At 47.1% G+C, this 18611-nt stretch overlaps 1 long non-coding RNA gene across 3 annotated transcripts in view; it reads right to left on the bottom strand.

Annotated features, from left to right (window-relative positions):
• LOC137215586 (uncharacterized) overlaps window positions 1–18611 on the bottom strand; it is an 84892-nt gene that overhangs the window by 7610 nt on the left and 58671 nt on the right. For 2 of the 3 annotated variants that reach the window (XR_010939332.1, XR_010939333.1), the window contains exons 5-6: window positions 10105–10246; window positions 6836–6966 (exon numbers count right to left, since the gene is read on the bottom strand). This is a non-coding gene — a long non-coding RNA (uncharacterized lncRNA). The remainder of the gene's footprint in view (window positions 1–6835; window positions 6967–10104; window positions 10247–18611) is intronic. The other variant, XR_010939335.1, reaches the window with a different exon arrangement.

The raw sequence follows: 18611 nt of genomic DNA, 5'->3' as shown, positions 1-18611 counted from the left end.
ACGGTGTGGGCAGGACTTGGGAAACCAACACGGGAAAAGGAGGCACCTGTTATGGGCTGAATTGTATCCTCCCTGCCCCACCAAAAAAGGTATGTTGGATTTCTAACCCCCAGTGCCTCAGAATGTGACCTTATTTGGAGCTGGGGTCTTTGCATAGATCATCAAATTAAAAGAGGTCATTAGGGGCTTCCCTGGTGTCGCAGTGGTTGAGAGTCCGCCTGCCGATGCAGGGGACGCGGGTTTGTGCCCCGGTCCGGGAAGATCCCACATGCTGCGGAGCGGCTGGGCCCGTGAGCCATGGCCGCTGAGCCTGCGCGTCCGGAGCCTGTTCTCCACAACGGTAGAGGCCACAACAGTGAGAGGCCCGCGTACCGCAAAAAAAAAAAAAAGAGGTCATTAGGATATCATAATACAGTATGACTAGTGTCCTAGGAAGAGGGGGAAATCTGGACACAGACACATCCAGAGAGACGCCATGTGAAGGTGAAGGCAGAGATCAGGATGATGCTTCTACAAACCAAGAGGCACCAAAACTGGGCAGCAAACCACCAGAAACTAGGAGAGAAGCAGGGAACAGATGCCTCTCTCAGACCTCAGAAGGAACCAACCCCGCCAACACCTCAGTCCCAGACTTCTAGCGTCCAGAACTATGAGACAATATGTTTCAGTTGTTTAAGCCCCCCAGTTTGTGGTACTTTGTTACGGCAGCCCTGGAAAATGAATACACCACCTCTAGGCCTAAAGACACAAGGGAAGGAAACTACGTCTCAGGAGCCCAGTTGAGGGTGCGCCTGGCAGGAGCTGTATTCATAGAGATGGCAATGCCATCAGGGAGCCAAGCAATAAAGAGCCCCACTGCTCTCGCCCCATCCACCAAGTCTCCTGCAGCGCCTAAGCCAGTGGAAGCCCTCGGGTAAGGGCGGTGGGAGATACACATGGAGAATCCACCTACCGGGGGGCGTTGTCCACACTTCTCTTGGGACCTATCTATGTGGGATCCTCAGCTCATAGAGCAGGAAGGGAACTCAGGGGTACCTAATCCAACGCTTTTATTTGACCCCCAAGGAAACCAAGTCCCAAAGAGGGGTGTAGCAATGCTGCCAATTAAATGCAAAGACTAAAATTCAACCCTCTGGATTCTGAGTCATGCAGTCCTTCTGAATATCAGGGCTGCTTTTGGTTTTATTGCTGTTGTCTTGTCCTTTGACTCGCATACCCTAACCTCTTTAGCACAATGTCTTTTTTAAAATGCTTATTTCTGATTTGAATATGTAATACTTTGATATCATAACAAATTAAAATCTATCAAAGCATATGCAGAAAGACGTGGACAAATTGGAATCCTTGCGCACTGCTGATGGAAATGTAAAGTGATGTAGCCACTATGGAAAACAGTTTGATGATTCCTCAAAAAATTAATCATAGAATTACCATATGATCCAGCAATTCCTCCCCTAGGTATATATCCAAAAGGTTTGAAAACAGGTACTTAAACATGAATGTTCATGTTTAATAGCAGCATTATTCACAATAGCCGAAAGTGGCAACAACCCAAGTGTCTACCAATAGATGAATGCATAACTAAGATGTGATAAGTATGGCTATATGCGATAATATACGTCTGAACATTATTCGGCCATAAAAAAGAATGAAGTACCGAAACGTGCTACAACATGGAGGAACCCTGAAGACATTATGCTAAGTGAAATAAGCCAGACCCAAAAAGACAAATATTATATGATTCCATTTACATAAGGTACTAGAAAAGACAGATTCATAAAGAAAGTATAATAGAATAAAGGTTACCAGGGGCTGGAGGGGAGGAAAGAATGAGGAGTTAGTGTTTATTTATTTATTTTTTAAATTAACACTTTTGCTCTTTATTTTTTTAATTTTATTTTCTTTATTATTTATTTATTTATTTTGGCTGCACCAGGTCTTAGTTGTGGCACATGGGATCTTTAGTTGCAGCATGCGGGCTTCTTAGTTGCTACACGCGGACTCTTAGTTGCAGCATGCATGTGTGATCTAGTTCCCCAACCAGGGATCGAACTCAGACCCCCTGCATTGGGAGCACAGAGTCTTAACTGCTGGACCACCAGGGAAGTCCCGGGGAGTTAAGAGTTTAATGGGTATAGTTTCTCTTTGGAATGATGAAAAAGCTCTTAAAAAGTGGTGAGAATTACATAGCACCGTGAATGTGCTTAATGCTACTGAATTGTATGCTAAAAATGATAACATTTATGTTATGTATATTTTACCATAATAAAAAATATATATATTTTTTAAAAATGTCATACAATAAAAGGAAGTCCCCCTCCCACCCCCCATCCTCGCCACCAAAATCCACTCCCTGGAGACCTCCCTGAGACCAATTTCCTGGGGCTCCTGAAGAGGGTCTGTGACTACATAGGTAAGTCCTCTCTTCCTATGTATACCCCTCTCCCTAGCTTTTGTTTTCTCCATAAATGGTAGCATACTAGACTCAGGGTTTTATATTTTGCTCTTTGCACTTAACAATATGCTTTGGAGAGCATCCTCATTTTCCTTTTAAGACCACAGAGGGTATTCCTGTGCAAGTCCTTTTACACAGAAAGTGTTCACATAACATTTGAAGAGGACAACATTTGCGTTTTAATAAGGCACAATGTCTTCACTCCAGAGAATGAATTAGGAATGAGAGAATTTGAGAAACCTGCTGAGCATATAATGAGAGGTGAGGATATAGTCTTTTCAGTTCAGCTTAACAAATATTTATGGGGAATTCCCTGATGGTCCAGTAGTTAGGACTCCACGCTTTCACTGCCAAGGGCCTGGGTTCAAACCCTGATCGGGGAACTAAGGTCCTGCATGCCACGCAGCGCAGCCAAAAAAACCTTCCCCCCGCAAAAAAACAAACAAACAAAAAACCCCACAAATATTTGTGGAGGCCACACCAGGAAAAAGGTCCTTTATGAGATGCTGGTATAATAATAGTCAACAGCTATGAAACTCCTAACACGTGGCAGCTTCTGTCCTACACACATTAACTTATCTAATCCTCAACCTTATGATGTAGGTGCTATTATCAATGATTTCCATCTTTCAGGTCAGTACTCCCAGGCATGAAGAGGTAAGTGACTTGCCTAAGATCACATAGCTAATGAAAGACAGAACTGGGACTGCACCCACAGAGTGGGCTCTAGGGCCCTTGTTCTTGTTCACTGCGGCCCGCTGCCCTGCTGCCTCTCAGGCACTCAAACATTTATGGAATTTCTCGCCAGGCCCTGGGCTTCCTCCCCAGAGAGATATAATGATGCCTTTGACGAAAGCCCCAAGCTCAGAGAGTTAATTGAAACAGGGGCACAGTTCACCCTAATGCAAAACAGAGAACTAATCGGTGTTAAAAGAGAAGAACCTATGGAATGTTCTGGAAGTTAGAGGGGGGATGATGAGGAACCTCGAAATGCCCCATGAAGGAAGTGGTGTCTGGCTATGAAAGGAAGCAATGTTTATGGAGCAGCTGTCCCACACCAGATGCTTGATACGCTGAGTGCTTCCAACAACCTTACTATCACCCGCATTTCATAGGTGAAAAAACCTGAGGCTCCCAGAGATGCTTTAAAGGGGTGAAGGGACTTCCCTGGCTGTCCAGTGGTTAAGACTCCGCGATTCCAATGCAGGGGGCACAGGTTCAATCCCTGGTGGGGGAACTAAGATCCCACATGCCGTGCAGTGCAGCCAAATAATTTAAATAAATAAATACTTAGAGGAGCTGACTGTTTGGGGATTTTCTTCCAAGGTGATAAATATTATTTTTGAAACAGTGGGGGTGAAGCCAGGATCCTCTCCCAGGCTGGTCTCTGGGGTGGGGTCTGGCCACCAGCCTGGCAGGGTGTTCCCGATGCCACTGACATCAGCCCTCCTCTGTAGGGCTATGTGGGATCTTGAGTCAGCTTGGTGTGAATCACAGCCAATTAACAAGCCAAAAGCAATTTGAAGATGACATTGCCCGAACGAAGGGCTGGTTCCCACAGTGCAGAGACGGTCTGGGGGGAGGCTGCGGTGATGACAATGCAGGAACAGGGTAGGGTTTCCTAGTCAGAGCAGCCTTGAGCCAGGAGGCTCAGCTTCCAGGCTGTTCCCCAAATTTTCTTCTATGGCCCCAGAGGTAGCCACAATCTAAGGCAGAGTCGTCCAAACTTCAGTCTTCCGTGAATACTCCCCCCAAATTTTGCCATAACTGCATTCTGCCTGTGCTATAATTTACTTAGTCTTTCCATTACATTGATTCAGTTAAAAATTACTCATCCTGGGACTTCCTTGGTGGCGCAGGAAGTCTTATCCAGGCTCCGCGCCCCCAGTGCAGGGGGCCCAGGTTCGATCCCTGGTCAGGGAACTAGATGCCACATGCATGCTGCAACTGAGAGTTCACATGTCACAACTAAGAAGACTGCGTGTCGCGACTAAGGAGCCGGTGAGCCGAAACTAAGAAGCCCACCTGCCACAACTAAGACCCGGTGCACAGTGGTAGCCAAGAGCTGCTTGTCCGCTCTGCATGGCTAGGTCTGGAACAAGGAGGCTCAGACTGCAGCTTCCTGGTCTCCTGTGCTTGAGCTCTGGTTCCAGGGCCAGTGCTGCCAACCTTTGCCTAGATCCTGAGGGGCACAGAACCGTCGCGGTCTGCCCGGCGTGGTGTGTCTTGGTGTTTTTTTTCAGCATTGTGCAGCCCAACTGGATCTGACCCTCCAGGTGACAATGACACACACATAGCCCTAGCAGTTCGCAAGTTGGGAGAGGGGTATAGGTTTAAATGCAGGTGGTTTGAAGGAGAGATGTTTAATAAAGGCTTTGATTTAATCTTGAAAATAAAAGACCCGGAGCAACCTAATTAATTAATTATTCATCCTAAGCACAAACCTTGTGCAATTACAAATTCCATGTGTTCGTTGCATTTCTTTCTAATACGCATTAATGTCAATTAAAACTACTAAAACAACGACGTTTTTCAGCACACCATCTTAAAGCCTCTCCCTTTCGGGAACCCCAGGCTAGAGCACCACTCTCCCTGGTGAGCAGAGGATTCACTAACCCCACTCCTCCTCTTGCTCCATGACCTTGAGCAAGTCCCTGTGATTTCTCTGGGCCTCTGTTTCCCCATCTCCAGGTTCCTAATAGCTCTTACATCATGAGGTGGTGAAATGCACGGATTCAAGCCCGGGTTAGAATTCCTGCCTTCCCTTTCTTGGCAGTGTGACTCCAGGCAAGTCACTAAACTCACCTCTGGCTCAGTTGCACCATCTGTGAAATGGGGACTACTGCACAGGGCTGTTGAGGGACCTTCTCTAAGGACCCTACTCTGACCACCTTATTGTATATGCCACGTGTCCCCTGCCCCCAGCAACTCCTGATCCCTCTTATTCTTCTCTACTTGTCCTTTTCTCCATAGCAGTTATTACCTCCGAACAAACTGTAGGATCGATTGATTGATTACGTTTATTCGCACGTGGGATCTTAGTTCCCCGACCGGGAATCCAACCCATGCCCCCTGCAGTGGAAGGGCAGGGTCTTAACCACCGGACTGCCAGGGAAGTCCCATGTTTATTTTCCTCCTGCTTTTCCCTGAGAATGTAAATTCCCTGAGAGATGGAATATTCATCAGTTTTGTTCACTGATATATCCCAAGCACCTAGACATGCACGTGCTTTTTAAATTTGGGGAGCTATTATGATTATCCTGCAGTTTGCATGTCACCATCCATGACAGAGCACACCTGTTTCCTCACTGCCCTCCCACACAGCATACTTCACATTTTGGGATCCCTGCCAATCAGATAGTTTTTTTTTTAAAAAAATGTTATCTGGTTGTAGTTTGAATTTGCATTTCTATTAGTATAAGTGTAGATGAGTATCTTAGCATTTGCTCCAAGAGTCATTTGTATTATTTTTTCTATATTTGTACGAATGGTCTAAGTTTTCTCACACAGATCCAGCCCTCCCCCAGGGAAACCCAGGCTGAGCCCTCTTTGGACCCCTCAGAGGACTGAAAAGAAGAGAACCCATATCTTCTGGTACGTCCAGATCACAGTCATGCTCAATGACTCAAGTCTCCTTTTGGGTTTTCTAGCTGTAAACCAAGGGTGATAATTTACCACGGGTACCAGGAAGGTGACTCAGCCCAGGCCGAGGGCAGCCCCCAGCTCTCCAACCAGCAGGCTGCAGGTGCCTGTCCCACTGGCAGGCCTGTCCTCGGACTCTGCAGCACTCCTGCCGCTTACCCCAAGAAACAGAACTTCTTAGTCCTTCTGGGTTTCTATTTTCTCCCCACGTCTTTAGAAAGCTGTGGTGGGAACAGAACACTGCATTCAAAGGAGGCCCTGAATTGCCCTTTTGTGCTGCATCAATTCCAGGAACCAGCTCAGTATTCTCTGAAAGAGAAAAGACTTGGACAGAAGCTGGCATCCTAAGAACCCTGGAGGCCAGGTCATCATTAATGAGCCACTGGCATCTTTGCCTCCTTAATATGCAAACAGAGCTTCTGCTCCTCGAGCTCCCACCCAACCCAGCTCTGTGCAGATGTTGATTTTAGAGGGGGATTGTTTTCCCTCCAGCATTTGCAAGGAGAGTTCCACAGACCAGGGCTTTTTCTACCTGGGGACGTGGCTGAGGGTGGTTATTTCCAGGTGTCAGTCATTATCTTGACCATGCACACATGGTGGACAAAGCCCGGGGTTCCGAACAGATAGACAGGGGTTCAAATCCTTGCTCTGCCCCTTCCTGGCTGGATGACCTTGGCGGATGACCTCTCTGAGCAAGTGTGTTTTCATCCCCATATGCATCTACAATATAGTACCTACTTAGCAGGTGAGATGCTGGTGTCTTGGTTCGAAGAAAAGATGCAGAAAGGGTGTTTGGAGATCACAGAAGAGGTATTCATTGGCCAGGCTTTCCTCGAAGGAGATGAGACCAAGGGAGTAACCACTGAGTTCTGGAACGATACAATCAAATCCTATTTTTTGGGGGGCTGAAACTCATCAACTTCTTATAACCCTATTATTCTCAAGGTAAAAAAAAAAAAAAAAAAATCCTTGCCCTGCCTCCTAAGACCCATGTAAGCTGGACCCTGTACCCTCCTAACCACCAATCCACCACTTGGCCTTGGGCTTTGAGGTCCCAGAAGTGTGGGCCTCAATTCAGGTCTAGGAAAATTTAGAGCACCCTCACCCCTCCTCCAGCCTCCTGATCCTGGAAGCTCCCTCGACCTGGAATATTGCCCCACTCTTGTCTCCACTCTGGCTAACCCTTGCTCAACACTCAGCTTTCAACTGAAGCATCACTCATTTGGGATCAGGGGTGGGGTTCCTGAAACCCAGAGTGGATTATTGGCTCCTTAGACCCCCTGCAATTTCCATCTTGTAACGTGCACTGCATACGTCATTTCTGACTCTCCGTTTTCCTTGCTGGGCTGCAAGTTCCGCGAGGCTGCATTCCTAGAGCCGACACTGTGACTCCCTGTGACTGGACCCACTGAGTCTCTGGGCAAGGAGAGAAAGGGAACGGAAGGGAGGGAAGGAAAGGACAGGCTGGTGGGGAAGACAGGGAGGTACTGGGGGTTCCCTGGAATCCCACAGCATTGCTATCTGGGGAAGGCCTGGAGATGGGGCGGGTGGATACACAACTTGGTGGCACGTTAAGGAACAGTCCCATTCTGAACTTTGGTGGGTATTTCACCCTTGGAAGCTTCAAAGTCATTTTCAAACCCTAATTACCCCACACATTAGAGCCCCAGGGAGCCACCAAACTTGGCCTCAATCCTCCCATTTGCAAATTAGAAAAACTGAGCCTCACAGTTCAAAGCTTGCCTGGAGCCAAAAAGGAAATCAGCCTAAAAGGTGGCTCATTCCTCAGGAAACCACTGGGTGGAGCAAGAACCGGAAGCAGAGACTACTAGGGGCCTCAGTTTGCTTCCCTGGGTGAGGAGACACCCCGCACTCTACAATTCCTTAATTCGCTACTGTGGCTTTACTTAGCTCAGGGGCCGCCGAGAGGCAGCACTCAGGCAGGTCACATTCGGCCCTCAAACGTGTTGTGAAGATCTCAGTGATTTTTATTTTTTTAAAAATAATTATTTATTTATTTATTTGGCTGCGTTGGGTCTTTGAGGGACGTGGGATCTTCATTGCCACGTGGGGGATCTTTTTTTTCTTTTATTTATCTTATTTATTTTTGGCTGTGTTGGGTCTTAGTTGCGGCAGGCGGCATCTTCACTGAGGCATGTGGGATCTTTCATTGTGGCGCGCGGGCATCTCTCTAGGCGTGTGGGTTTTCTCTTCTCTAGTTGTGGCGCGCAGGCTCCAGGGTGCATGGGCTCTGTGTTTTGCAGCACACAGGCTCTAGTTGAGGCGGGTGAGCTCAGTATTTGTGGTGCACGGGCTTAGTTGCCCCGGGGCATGTTAGTTCCCTGACCAGGAATCGAACCCGCGTCCCCTGCATTGCAAGGAGGATTCTTGGACCACCAGGGAAGTCCCGTGCGGGATCTTTAGTTGCAGCATGCAGGCTCTTCCTTGCAGCATGCATGCAGGATCTAATTCCCTGACCAGGGATCAAACCCAGGCCCCCTGCATTGGGAGCACAGAGTCTTAACCACTGGACCATCAGGGAAGTCCCCTCAATGTTTTTTAAAGATAAAAGATTTTTTAATAAAAATCTAGATCTGAGAGTTCTCTTGAAAAATCAAAAGGTCTTGCAATACTGGCCAGGATTCCATTTTCACATGTGCAAGGCTGGCTAGAGCTGAGCAGTGACTGCCTCCTTTACACAGGGGGGTGTGTTCACCAATTTGCCACAGTCCCCACTGCTCCGTCTTGTCTCCCATCTGGCTCACTTCTCTCAATCATGAAACCTGCTGAACCCTGTAGGCATTCGAATCACAGTTCTTGAAGTATCTCCTCCCCTTTAGTCACTACCTGCTAGCTACACTGGCCTTCTCTGGTTTTCTCAAAAAAGTCAAGCTCTTTTCAGTCACAGGGTCTTTGCATAACCTGTTCTCTCTGCCTGGAACACACTTCCCTCCACCAGTCTCAGCTGAAGGTTACCTCCTCTGTCTGAATTGGGTTCCCCTTAATGGAGCTGTGATTATCTCTCATATCACATATGACAACTTATAATTATTCATGTGTGTGCTTATTTATTTGTCTCTGTCGCCCCTACTAAAATAGAAACCCAAGGAGGGCAAGGATTGCTTGGTGTTATTGATTGCTGCATTTGCAGCATGCAGCCCAGAACCTGGCCCATCTTATGAATTTGGTAAATATTTGTGGTATGAATGCATGAACGAATGCTGGAATGCATGAGTGGGACTCTGCCAGCTCCATGAGCATCCGTTCAATGACAAGGGGCCAATCCTCCCTGTCTTCCGGCAGGGTTAGTAAGAGGATAGCATTTTTCCAGCCTCCCTGTGGGATTCACTCAAGCCCATGTTGGGCAGGCCCATGTGTTCCCTTTTTCCAGAAGCTCTGGGATGGAAGGTGAGTGAAAGCACTTAGGGGCATTTGCATTCAAACCCGGGTACATTTGTCAGGCAAGTACAGAGGACGAAAGTGATCAAAGGGATGACGAGATGACAGAGCTTCAAAACGAGGCTTCTTCCAGATAGAGAAAAGGAGACTTAAATTAAATCTATAAAATCCCAACTGGATGCAAAGGGAGGGATGATGGACACCCAACCTCAACTGTTAGAAGAAGGAGAGGTTCCACCTTGAAGTTTAAAAGAGTTTAAGGCAAAGAAAAGCCACACACACACCCCAACCTATTTTGCTCAGAAGGACCTTATGATGTTTCCTACCCCAAGGCAGAGGTAGGATGGGCCAAGAATAAAAACAGGTTTAAGAAGGCTTCAAATTGCTTCAAATCTGTCAATAGGTGACAGATCTGAGGCTAGGTTGGAGGCCCTCTTACAACCGTGTGGTCGATGTTTGGCCAATGTTGAATGAATGGGATGGCATGAATGTCACAGCATCATTCCTCTCCTGCAAGTGCCCACTAGACCCTGATCAAAGCAAGAGTACTGGGCGAAAGGGATTCAAGTGATCACATATTTGATGCTTCTAGTATCTCCAAGCTGTACCTGACTCATGTGGAAAAAGTTCATCTCCCAAGCTTGGGCGTCAGCCACTCCAAGAGAGAGAGCCACAGGGAAAGCTTCAGGGAGAGGATTGTGATGATGAAGTAGGTTTGACATTTCGTGCTGGATTCACGGAGAGGGGTCTCTAAAAAGGACAAAGGGATGAAGTGTCAGGAACAGGAATCACCAGGATCTGGTCAATAATCTGCTCCTGAAGTCTCAAATCCCAAGCGGAAGAGCTCCTCATCCTGGGCCACCCCTCAGCTTCTCCTGGCCTCCTGCGGCAGCTCTCCCCTCTAAACCCCAGTAAAACCAGAAAGATGAGCCAGAGGACGAATGTGGGACTTGCAGGTGAAAGCTAGGGGCGCTGGAGAAGGCTGCTTTGAGAAGAGACAGCCAGTTTCTGCTCACCACAAAAAGGACTTTACTGAAGACTAATGCTCCCCCCCAAAAGGGGATAGAACTTCTCCAAAGGTAATGAGCTCCCTGTCACTGGAGGAGTACAAGGGAGACCCCAGAGGCTATTTTCATGGCACTTGTAGATGGGATTCCAGCATCAAGTACTGACAAGGTTCTTTAACGGGTGGTCTTGGATGGCCTTCAGAGGGAAGGTATTCAGACTCCCTGACATTGTATGCAAAATTTTTTCTGGGTGAGCATCTTTTTTTCCCTAGGGAAAGTGTTGATAACTTTCTTCAGCTTCTCAAAAGTGTTTATGACTTAAAAAAATTTAAAAACACTAAGAACTGATGAGGTCACCATTTCCCAAACCTGGCTGCACACCAGAACATCTGAGGAGTTAAAAAAAAAAAATAGACCCTCCCCAGACCCCACTCCAAGCCCACTGAATCAGAATCCCTAAATATTTGTTTTTTTAAAAAAAGCTTTCTCTGGATAATTCTGATACCCTCAACCAGGGACTGGTCTGAAGTCTCTAGAAAATAGTAACCAAAAGTCTTAGTGAATTTTAAGGGACTCTGCACTCCTGAAGCTTTAGAATTCTGAGACAGAGGTCACAAAATAGGCCTATGGGCTGCTCTGGCCTATGGATGTGTTTGTACACAAATGATGAGGAGAGTATTTTAAAACAATAAACAAACAACTTTGATTCCTGTTTAAAAATTGCGATATTTCACAAGGTACACAAAATCCAGTTTTCCATTTCTCCTAAAAAATTAGAACAGATGGCAAAATTTGACCCTCATTCCCAAATCCCAATATTCAACTGGAGCTTAGACACTTAGCCACAGCCCCCAGAACTGTCTATTACTAGAATCAGTTGACTTTGCTCTCATGCATTAACTACCTAGCTCCCAAAGTCACTTCAGTTTGAGACCCCTATTTGAGGTTTCCCCAGAAAACCACCAGCTTGGGAGATCCTGCGGTGATTCCCCAATTGAGACAGGGGCCGTCTGCTCCAGGCTGAGCTGGGGCCTGAGGGGCCTCAGGTCCACACTTTCCCCAGCCCCCTGCCTTCCACCCTGCTGACATCTAGGAGTTGTCCTGTCACTCCAGCGCTGGGGCCAAGGACTTCAAAGCCAAACAAGATGCAAGTTGAATTGGCACTAATCCTCTTCAGTCTTGACCTCTTTTCTTCTGCCAAGCAGAACCTTCCTGCCTCTGCTGGCTTCCTATTAAAATTAACAAGCGTTGCAGGCAGGCATCAAAGGCAGGGTTGTGCCTTTAATATTCCAGGCAGGCCCAGGCTGTGATCCCAGCCCCTCCCCATCTTGCTCTCTTCCAACTGAACTGGGGAAAATGGTTCCGCTGGGAGTGCCAGAATCATCCTCGTCTGTTTGATATTTGCACCAAGGAAAATTCCAGGGCCAGCAGAACATCTTCACAGCAATTTTCTTCAAAGTGCCCGGCAAAGACTGGCCAATTATTCTTAAGAGGCACCCTTAGAAAAGTGTGTTATTATCCCCATTGTATTAGCAGGGAAACTGAGACCAAACGGCTTGTCCAAGGCCATACAGAGAAAGAGGGAGACGGAATTAGAGCAGTGGCAGCGTAAGTCTATGTCCATCTAAGGCTCACTCAGACCTGCATCTGGCCCAGGAATTCAAGCACACCTAGGCGCTCCTGCCCAGCTGGATTGTCACGGCCATGCCTCCCGGTTCTCACGCTGGGTTTCCCAGATCCAAACTTCACAAAGACAGCAGTAACCCCACAGGTGCTGAGGGGAGGTAACAAGCTCTGTCATCAACCCCTTACAGTGCAGGAAATGACTGCAGTGGATAACTGTTCTCCTCTATACAGCCCTCAAACTGTCGTCCTTGTTTTTTCTCCCTAACATTAATTGGGGATGAGCCGATTATTTTCAGAGAACTATGTATTTATCCTGGAGAAACCAACAAATTCAATAACTAGTGCACTACGGTTCTGAGTTGTTAGTGAAATCCCTGCCAGGTGTGTGGGGGGGGGCTCTGTGGGTTGAGCCTTGGTTCCTCTATCTAAGGGGCCTGTTCAAACAGAAGTCCCCAGACGCCAAGGATTTTGGAACTGGAGAAAACATTGATCTGGCGAGCCCAGAACACACTGCAGGGGCTGCAGGGCCTGGGCTGCTGAATTGGCTCCCACATCTTTGGAAGAAAAGCACAGCTAAAAGTGCCTGAGGACAATTAACAATCAGGAAAGTTTCTCCTAAATGTGGCTTTGATCCCAATGCTGTAGACATTTACAGACTGCTTTGGTGCTGGCTGAGGGGTTACTCCTTTAGAAATCTTAGAGACAGGCATCTTCTAAACAGCTGTCTCTTTACCTGCACCCGGAACAGACCACCAGCTCTGACACCTCGTCGCTGTTTCGGGGAAACTGTGGCCCAGGGCAGGGAAGTGAACTTGTGAGTGAGCAATCCCAGTGAGTGAGTTTACAGGACTCAGTTGCCCTGACTCCCGGGCTGGGCTTCTTGCCCCAGGAGAGAGAAAAGAAGAAACAAGAGAAAAAGTGAGATGTGCAAAGGTAAAGGGGGAATGAGAGAAAAGGAGGAAAGAGGAGGAGAAAGAAGAAAGGCAAGCAGAGGAGGCAGAGGGAGAGATGGGCACAGAGGCAGCCGCATTTATTTCACCATCTGAGCACACACGTCTATGATGCTCACCAATGGTTTCTCCTCCGGTGTCTCAGCTCCCCAATTACACAATTCTTCTTTGTACCCTTGGGTAAGGCAGGTGGCACCGTGTAAGGCCCTCGCCGGTTGCTTAACCCAAGCAGGTGGTTCTGCGAATGGCCTCACTCCACAGTCACCTAAGAGGTTTCGAAGGCCCTGGGAAGTTTCCTTCCTCAATTCATCACATGGCCCAGATGATTCGCACTGTGGATGGACTGGTGGCCGGGACACTTCCCCTCTGGGGCCTCAGGCTCCCAATCTGTAAATGGGGTTGGCACTGAGACAAGGTCTGCACCACATTATTGCCCTTACAGCTCTGGCACTCTAGAATTATGTTAATTCCAGGAATTCTTCTGTTTCCCTCCTTCTTTTTCAAGAATTCTCCAGAAACATTACAGAGCAAATCCAGAACGCCTTGCTAGGAATCAATTTCAACCTGAAGGAAGGGTTTCTAAACAAAGGGGATAAAGTGCAGCAGCCTGAAATGAGCTTTGCCGACTGGGCCCCAGTGGGCTTGCGGAGGACTTAAGGCTGAAGATGCAGCCCCCTCGACTCTCACCTCCTGCCCCCCGACACCTTGAGTGGTTTTCCTGGGTTTACACCGGATGTTCATCTTTATCAACCAAGGTCACTTTGAGCCTCCAACAGGGGAATTATTAAAAACCAGCAATGTGGGAAGACAGAGACTTGCCACATGTCTGAGAAAATAATATACAGACTGATGCCAAAGTGGGACTGCTTAGCGCTACGTCCTACCGAACGATGGAGGAATGCAGCATTTTAGGAAGAAGAGTGGACCACGTAGAGAAGACGTGAGGGACCAAAAGTCTTATGATAGTAGCTCAACCTTGGTAGTAATTAGGGAAATGCAAATCAACAGCCAAGGACATGCCACTTCACATCTGTCACACCGGCGAAAATGAAGGCTGGCGGTACCAAGTATTAACAAGGCCGTGGAGAACTGGGCACCTGAGTACATTGGTCATGGGAGTGTAAACCCCTGTGGTGAGCAATTTGGAAAGATCTAGTAAAGCAGAACAAGCATGTCCCCTTCAATCCAGCAAGTCTACTCCTAGGTATACCCCCTACAGAAACCCTGGCACATGTCACACACAGAAACACTATATGTGGATATTCACGGCAGCAGTGCTTATAACAATGAAAAAGTGGAAAGAAACACCTACATGCCCATCCACTGGATAAATTGCAAAGTAGTCACAATAATATAAAGCAGTTAAAATCATAAAACGCTGAGCCAAAAAAGCAAAAAAAAAAAAAACACATTGTAAGAGGCTACAAAGAGAATGATGCCATTTTATAAACGGTTTATAAACCTGTAAAACAAGGGTGTGTAATTTTTATAGATACATATGTAATAAAACTAGAAGAACATGCATGGGCATGATAAACACTTCATGAAATTGGTTCCCGGATTTGGTGATGGAGTAAGAATGGGGTTTGGAAAGCTAACACGGAGGGTTTCCACTCTGATTATTTTGTTCCTTTAACGATTGAAATGAACAGGACAATGTTAATATCTGATAACACTGGAAGGTTCTGTATTTAATTTTCTATTCTCATCTGTTTTTGAAATCATCCCGAGTTTAAAAAATAATTTTAAAAAGAGAAAACACCACTATGGAGAACAATATGGAGGTTCCTTAAAAACTAAAAATAGAACTACCGTATGATCCAGCAATCCCACTCCTGGGCATATACCCAGAGAAAACCATAATTCAAAAAGATAGGGCTTCCCTAGTGGTGCAGTGGTTGAGAGTCTGCCTGCCGATGCAGGGAACACGGGTTTGTGCCCCGGTCCAGGAAGATCCCACATGCCGCGGAGCGGCTGGGCCCGTGAGCCATGGCCGCTGAGCCTGCGCGCCCAGAGCCTGTGCTCCACAACAGGAGAGGCCACAACAGTGAGAGGCCCGCGTACCACAAAAAAAAAAAAAAAAAAGATATATGCACCCCTATGTTCATTGCAGCACTATTTACAATAGCCAACACATGGAAGCAACCTAAATGTCCATCAGCAGACAAATAAAGAAGATGAAGTATACATATATAATGGAATATTACTCAGTCATAAAAAAGAAATAATGCCATTTGCAGCTACATGGATGGGCCTAGAGATTATCATACTAAGTGAAGTAAGTCAGATAGAGAAAAATAAATATCATACGATATGACATATGCAGAATCTTAAAAAAATGTTGATACTAATGAACTTATTTACAAAACAGAAACAGACTCACAGACTTCAAAAACAAACTTATGCTTACCAAAGGGGAAACACTGGTGGGGAGGGATAAATTAGGAGTTTGGGATTAACATATACATACTACTATTTATAAAACAGATAATCAATAAGGACCTACTGTATAGCAAAGGGAACTCTACTCAGTATTCTGTAATAACCTATATGGGAAAAGAATCTGAAAAATAATGGATATATATATATAACTGAATCACTTTGCTGTACACCTGCAACTAACACAACACTGTAAATCAACTATAATATAAATTTTTTTAATGTTATTTAGATTCACATGTAATAGGTTTATTATTGTTATTTTAAAGAATTAATAAATAAATGTTTTGAGAAAGAAGAAAGCACACTGGGCCTGAGTTCCAATTGGGATTCCAGGGGCAGATCTGGAAGTTCCCACTGTTCCCGTGGGCAAGGCCCCTAACCTGGAAGGCATGGCTTGTGTTCAGTGGTTTTTCCAACTGGTCCTAGCAGCAGCAAACCATGCTCCCCCCAGCCCCCAGATAAAATCATTATAAGAGGGATTGAGGGGGTGGGTTTCATAAGACAAAACAGTTTTTAGAAAGAGGAGCTGCCCTATTTAAATAGGGGGAGGGGAGAGGGATGGGACCTAGCATCCCATCCACAGAAGCCCCTGCAACACACCTCTGTGAAGCCCTGGGGCTCTGAGCCTGCACAGTGCAAAAACCTCCAGTCCAGCCCCAATATTCCATGAGGAACCCAGAGGTTACCTAGACGGGGAGAAATGAAGGGCTGAGACTAGGGTGAGGCAAGGGAGGCACCTCAGGGCCAACGTTTAGGGAGATACTCACTCTCAGGGCCGTTCAAAGGCCGCCCTGCATTTGTGTGTCCTCACAGAAACCCTGCTTGCTTTCTCCTTTCTGATAGCTATGGACATGCTCACCACCCCTCCTGGAAAGCACGCTTGTGAGAACCAGGCCCTGTGTCTGGCTCTCTTACTCCATCCAGAGGGCTAACCCAAAGCCAGGCACACAGTAGGCCCCAAATATGTTTGCTGAGTAATTGATTAAGGAGGGGAGGGAGGGAGGGATGGAGGGAGGAAGGAAGGAAAGAAGAAAGGGGGAGGGGGAAGGGAGGAAAGGAGGGAGGGAAGGAGAAAGGAATGAGAGGATGAAATAAGGAAGGATGGACGACCCGAGCCTCCTGCCCCCTCTCCAAAGCCACACCACGCAGCTTGTAGGATCTTAGCTCCCCAACCCGGGATCGAACCCCGGGCCCTCAGCAGTAAAAGTGCAGAGTCCTAACCACTGGCCCACCAGGGTATTCCCCAGCAGCATTTTTTTTTTTTTCTTTTTTTTCGGTACGCGGACCTCTCACTGTTGTGGCCCCTCCCGTTGCGGAGCACAGGCTCCGGACGGGCAGGCCCAGCCGCTCCGCGGCATGTGGGATCCTCCCGGACCAGGGCACGAATCCACGTCCCCTGCGTCGGCAGGGGGACTCTCAACCGCTGCACCACCAGGGAAGTCCAAAGCAGCATTTTTATAATAAAGAAAATGCGGTATAAAGGGCCCAGGGAAAGAGCAGATGCAAGAAAGCCAGTTAGGAAATGAGTCCTGAATCTTCACGGGAGGTGACGGTGGCTCGAACTAGGTGACAGAGATGGAGGCAGACAAGACGTTAGTGTGCTTGGAGGCGATGCCCGGAGCAGAAGCTCATCTGGGGAGTCTGAGATGCTGTCTGACGTCTACGCGGAGATGTTGAGTATCAGTCAGAAACATGAGCCTGGAGTTCAAAAGAGAGGCCCAGGTTGGGGGTGTAAATGGGGAGCCTCCAGCACATAGGTGGTATTTAAAGCCATGACCCTGATAATTTTTTATGTCTTATAAATAAAAGAGCTGAAGCAAACGTGACCAAGTTGACATCTGTTAATTCCAGGTGGTAGATAACGTGGTGTTTGTAATACTGTTCTTTGTACTTTTTAGTATGTTTGAACTTTTGTAATAAAATTAATGAATAAACAGTAGAGAAAGCCACAAGGTTCCCAATGGCTGAACAGTCCTGCCTTAGAACTCAAGAGTGGGTGCGGGCAGTGAGTCAAGGAGCCGGGTTCAAATCACCCCACCACGAACCTAAGCTGGGTGACCAGGGCTTAACCCTGTCTCTCTGGGCCTCTGTGTCCCCATTTGGACAAGAAGTTGGCCCATGACTTCTCAGGGTTCTTCCAGCACTGACCATCTTGATTCAAGCTGGTGTCCCCTGGGACCCTGGCCTGCTTTGATTTTGTCCACCCATATCTTATGCCTAGTCCTACAGAGGAAGCCCAAAATACCCTATAAGTGGGCCTTGTAGGTGGAAGGTCAACTCTGACTCCAAACAGATGCAAACTGCAGCAAGGGACGTCAGAAAGGAAGGGCAGTGCTCCATGGTCCCCAGGCCCTGGGACCCGAAAGCAACTAGGCTGAGCTTAAAAGCTGGGAACCCAGAGACTAAAACTCTTGACGATATTTACTGCTGATGAACGCATCCCACTCAGGACCCTGGGACCAGTTGTAGAATAGTCTATGAGCCTGAAACATACAAATGGGTGAGTGGCTGAACCAATCTGTCAGCTGTATTAAGCACAGATAATAATAATATTAAGAGCGAAATAATATTATTTATGTGTCAGATTCTGAACTAAGTGCTGAATATGCATTCTCTCATTTAACCCTCACCATGACAGTGCCATGGGGTTATCATTTCATGAGCCACACTTTGCAGATGAGGAAACTGGGGCTCAGAAGGGTTAAGCAACTTGCCCCCAATCAGGCAGCAGAACCGGGATCAGGACCCAGGCAGCATGATTCCAGATCTCCAGCTCTAGACTGCTCTTGGTGAGCGACAAGATCCTCTAAATCTCTTCAACAAGAGCTGGAGAAGACAGCCTACACGGAACTCTATTGAGTCATTTATTCATCGTCAGCTCATCAATATTTATTGAGCACCCACTGTGTGGCAGCCCTCAGAGTGCCTGGCCACACGGCTGCTGAGATGAAGAAGCACAGCCTCTGTTTGTGAGAAGCCTGTGGTGTAGAGAGAGGCCAACTTATAAACCAGCGTTATAAAAACCAATGGTTCCAGGCTGCTCCTGGGGAGACACCTATGTCCAGAGGGGCCCTGTATGGGGAAGGGTGG

The sequence above is a fragment of the Pseudorca crassidens genome, chromosome 20 (genome assembly GCF_039906515.1).
Source record: "Pseudorca crassidens isolate mPseCra1 chromosome 20, mPseCra1.hap1, whole genome shotgun sequence".
Taxonomy (NCBI): domain Eukaryota; kingdom Metazoa; phylum Chordata; class Mammalia; order Artiodactyla; family Delphinidae; genus Pseudorca; species Pseudorca crassidens.
Note: the sequence above shows the minus strand (reverse complement) of the source record. Positions and strands in the feature narration are given on the sequence as shown.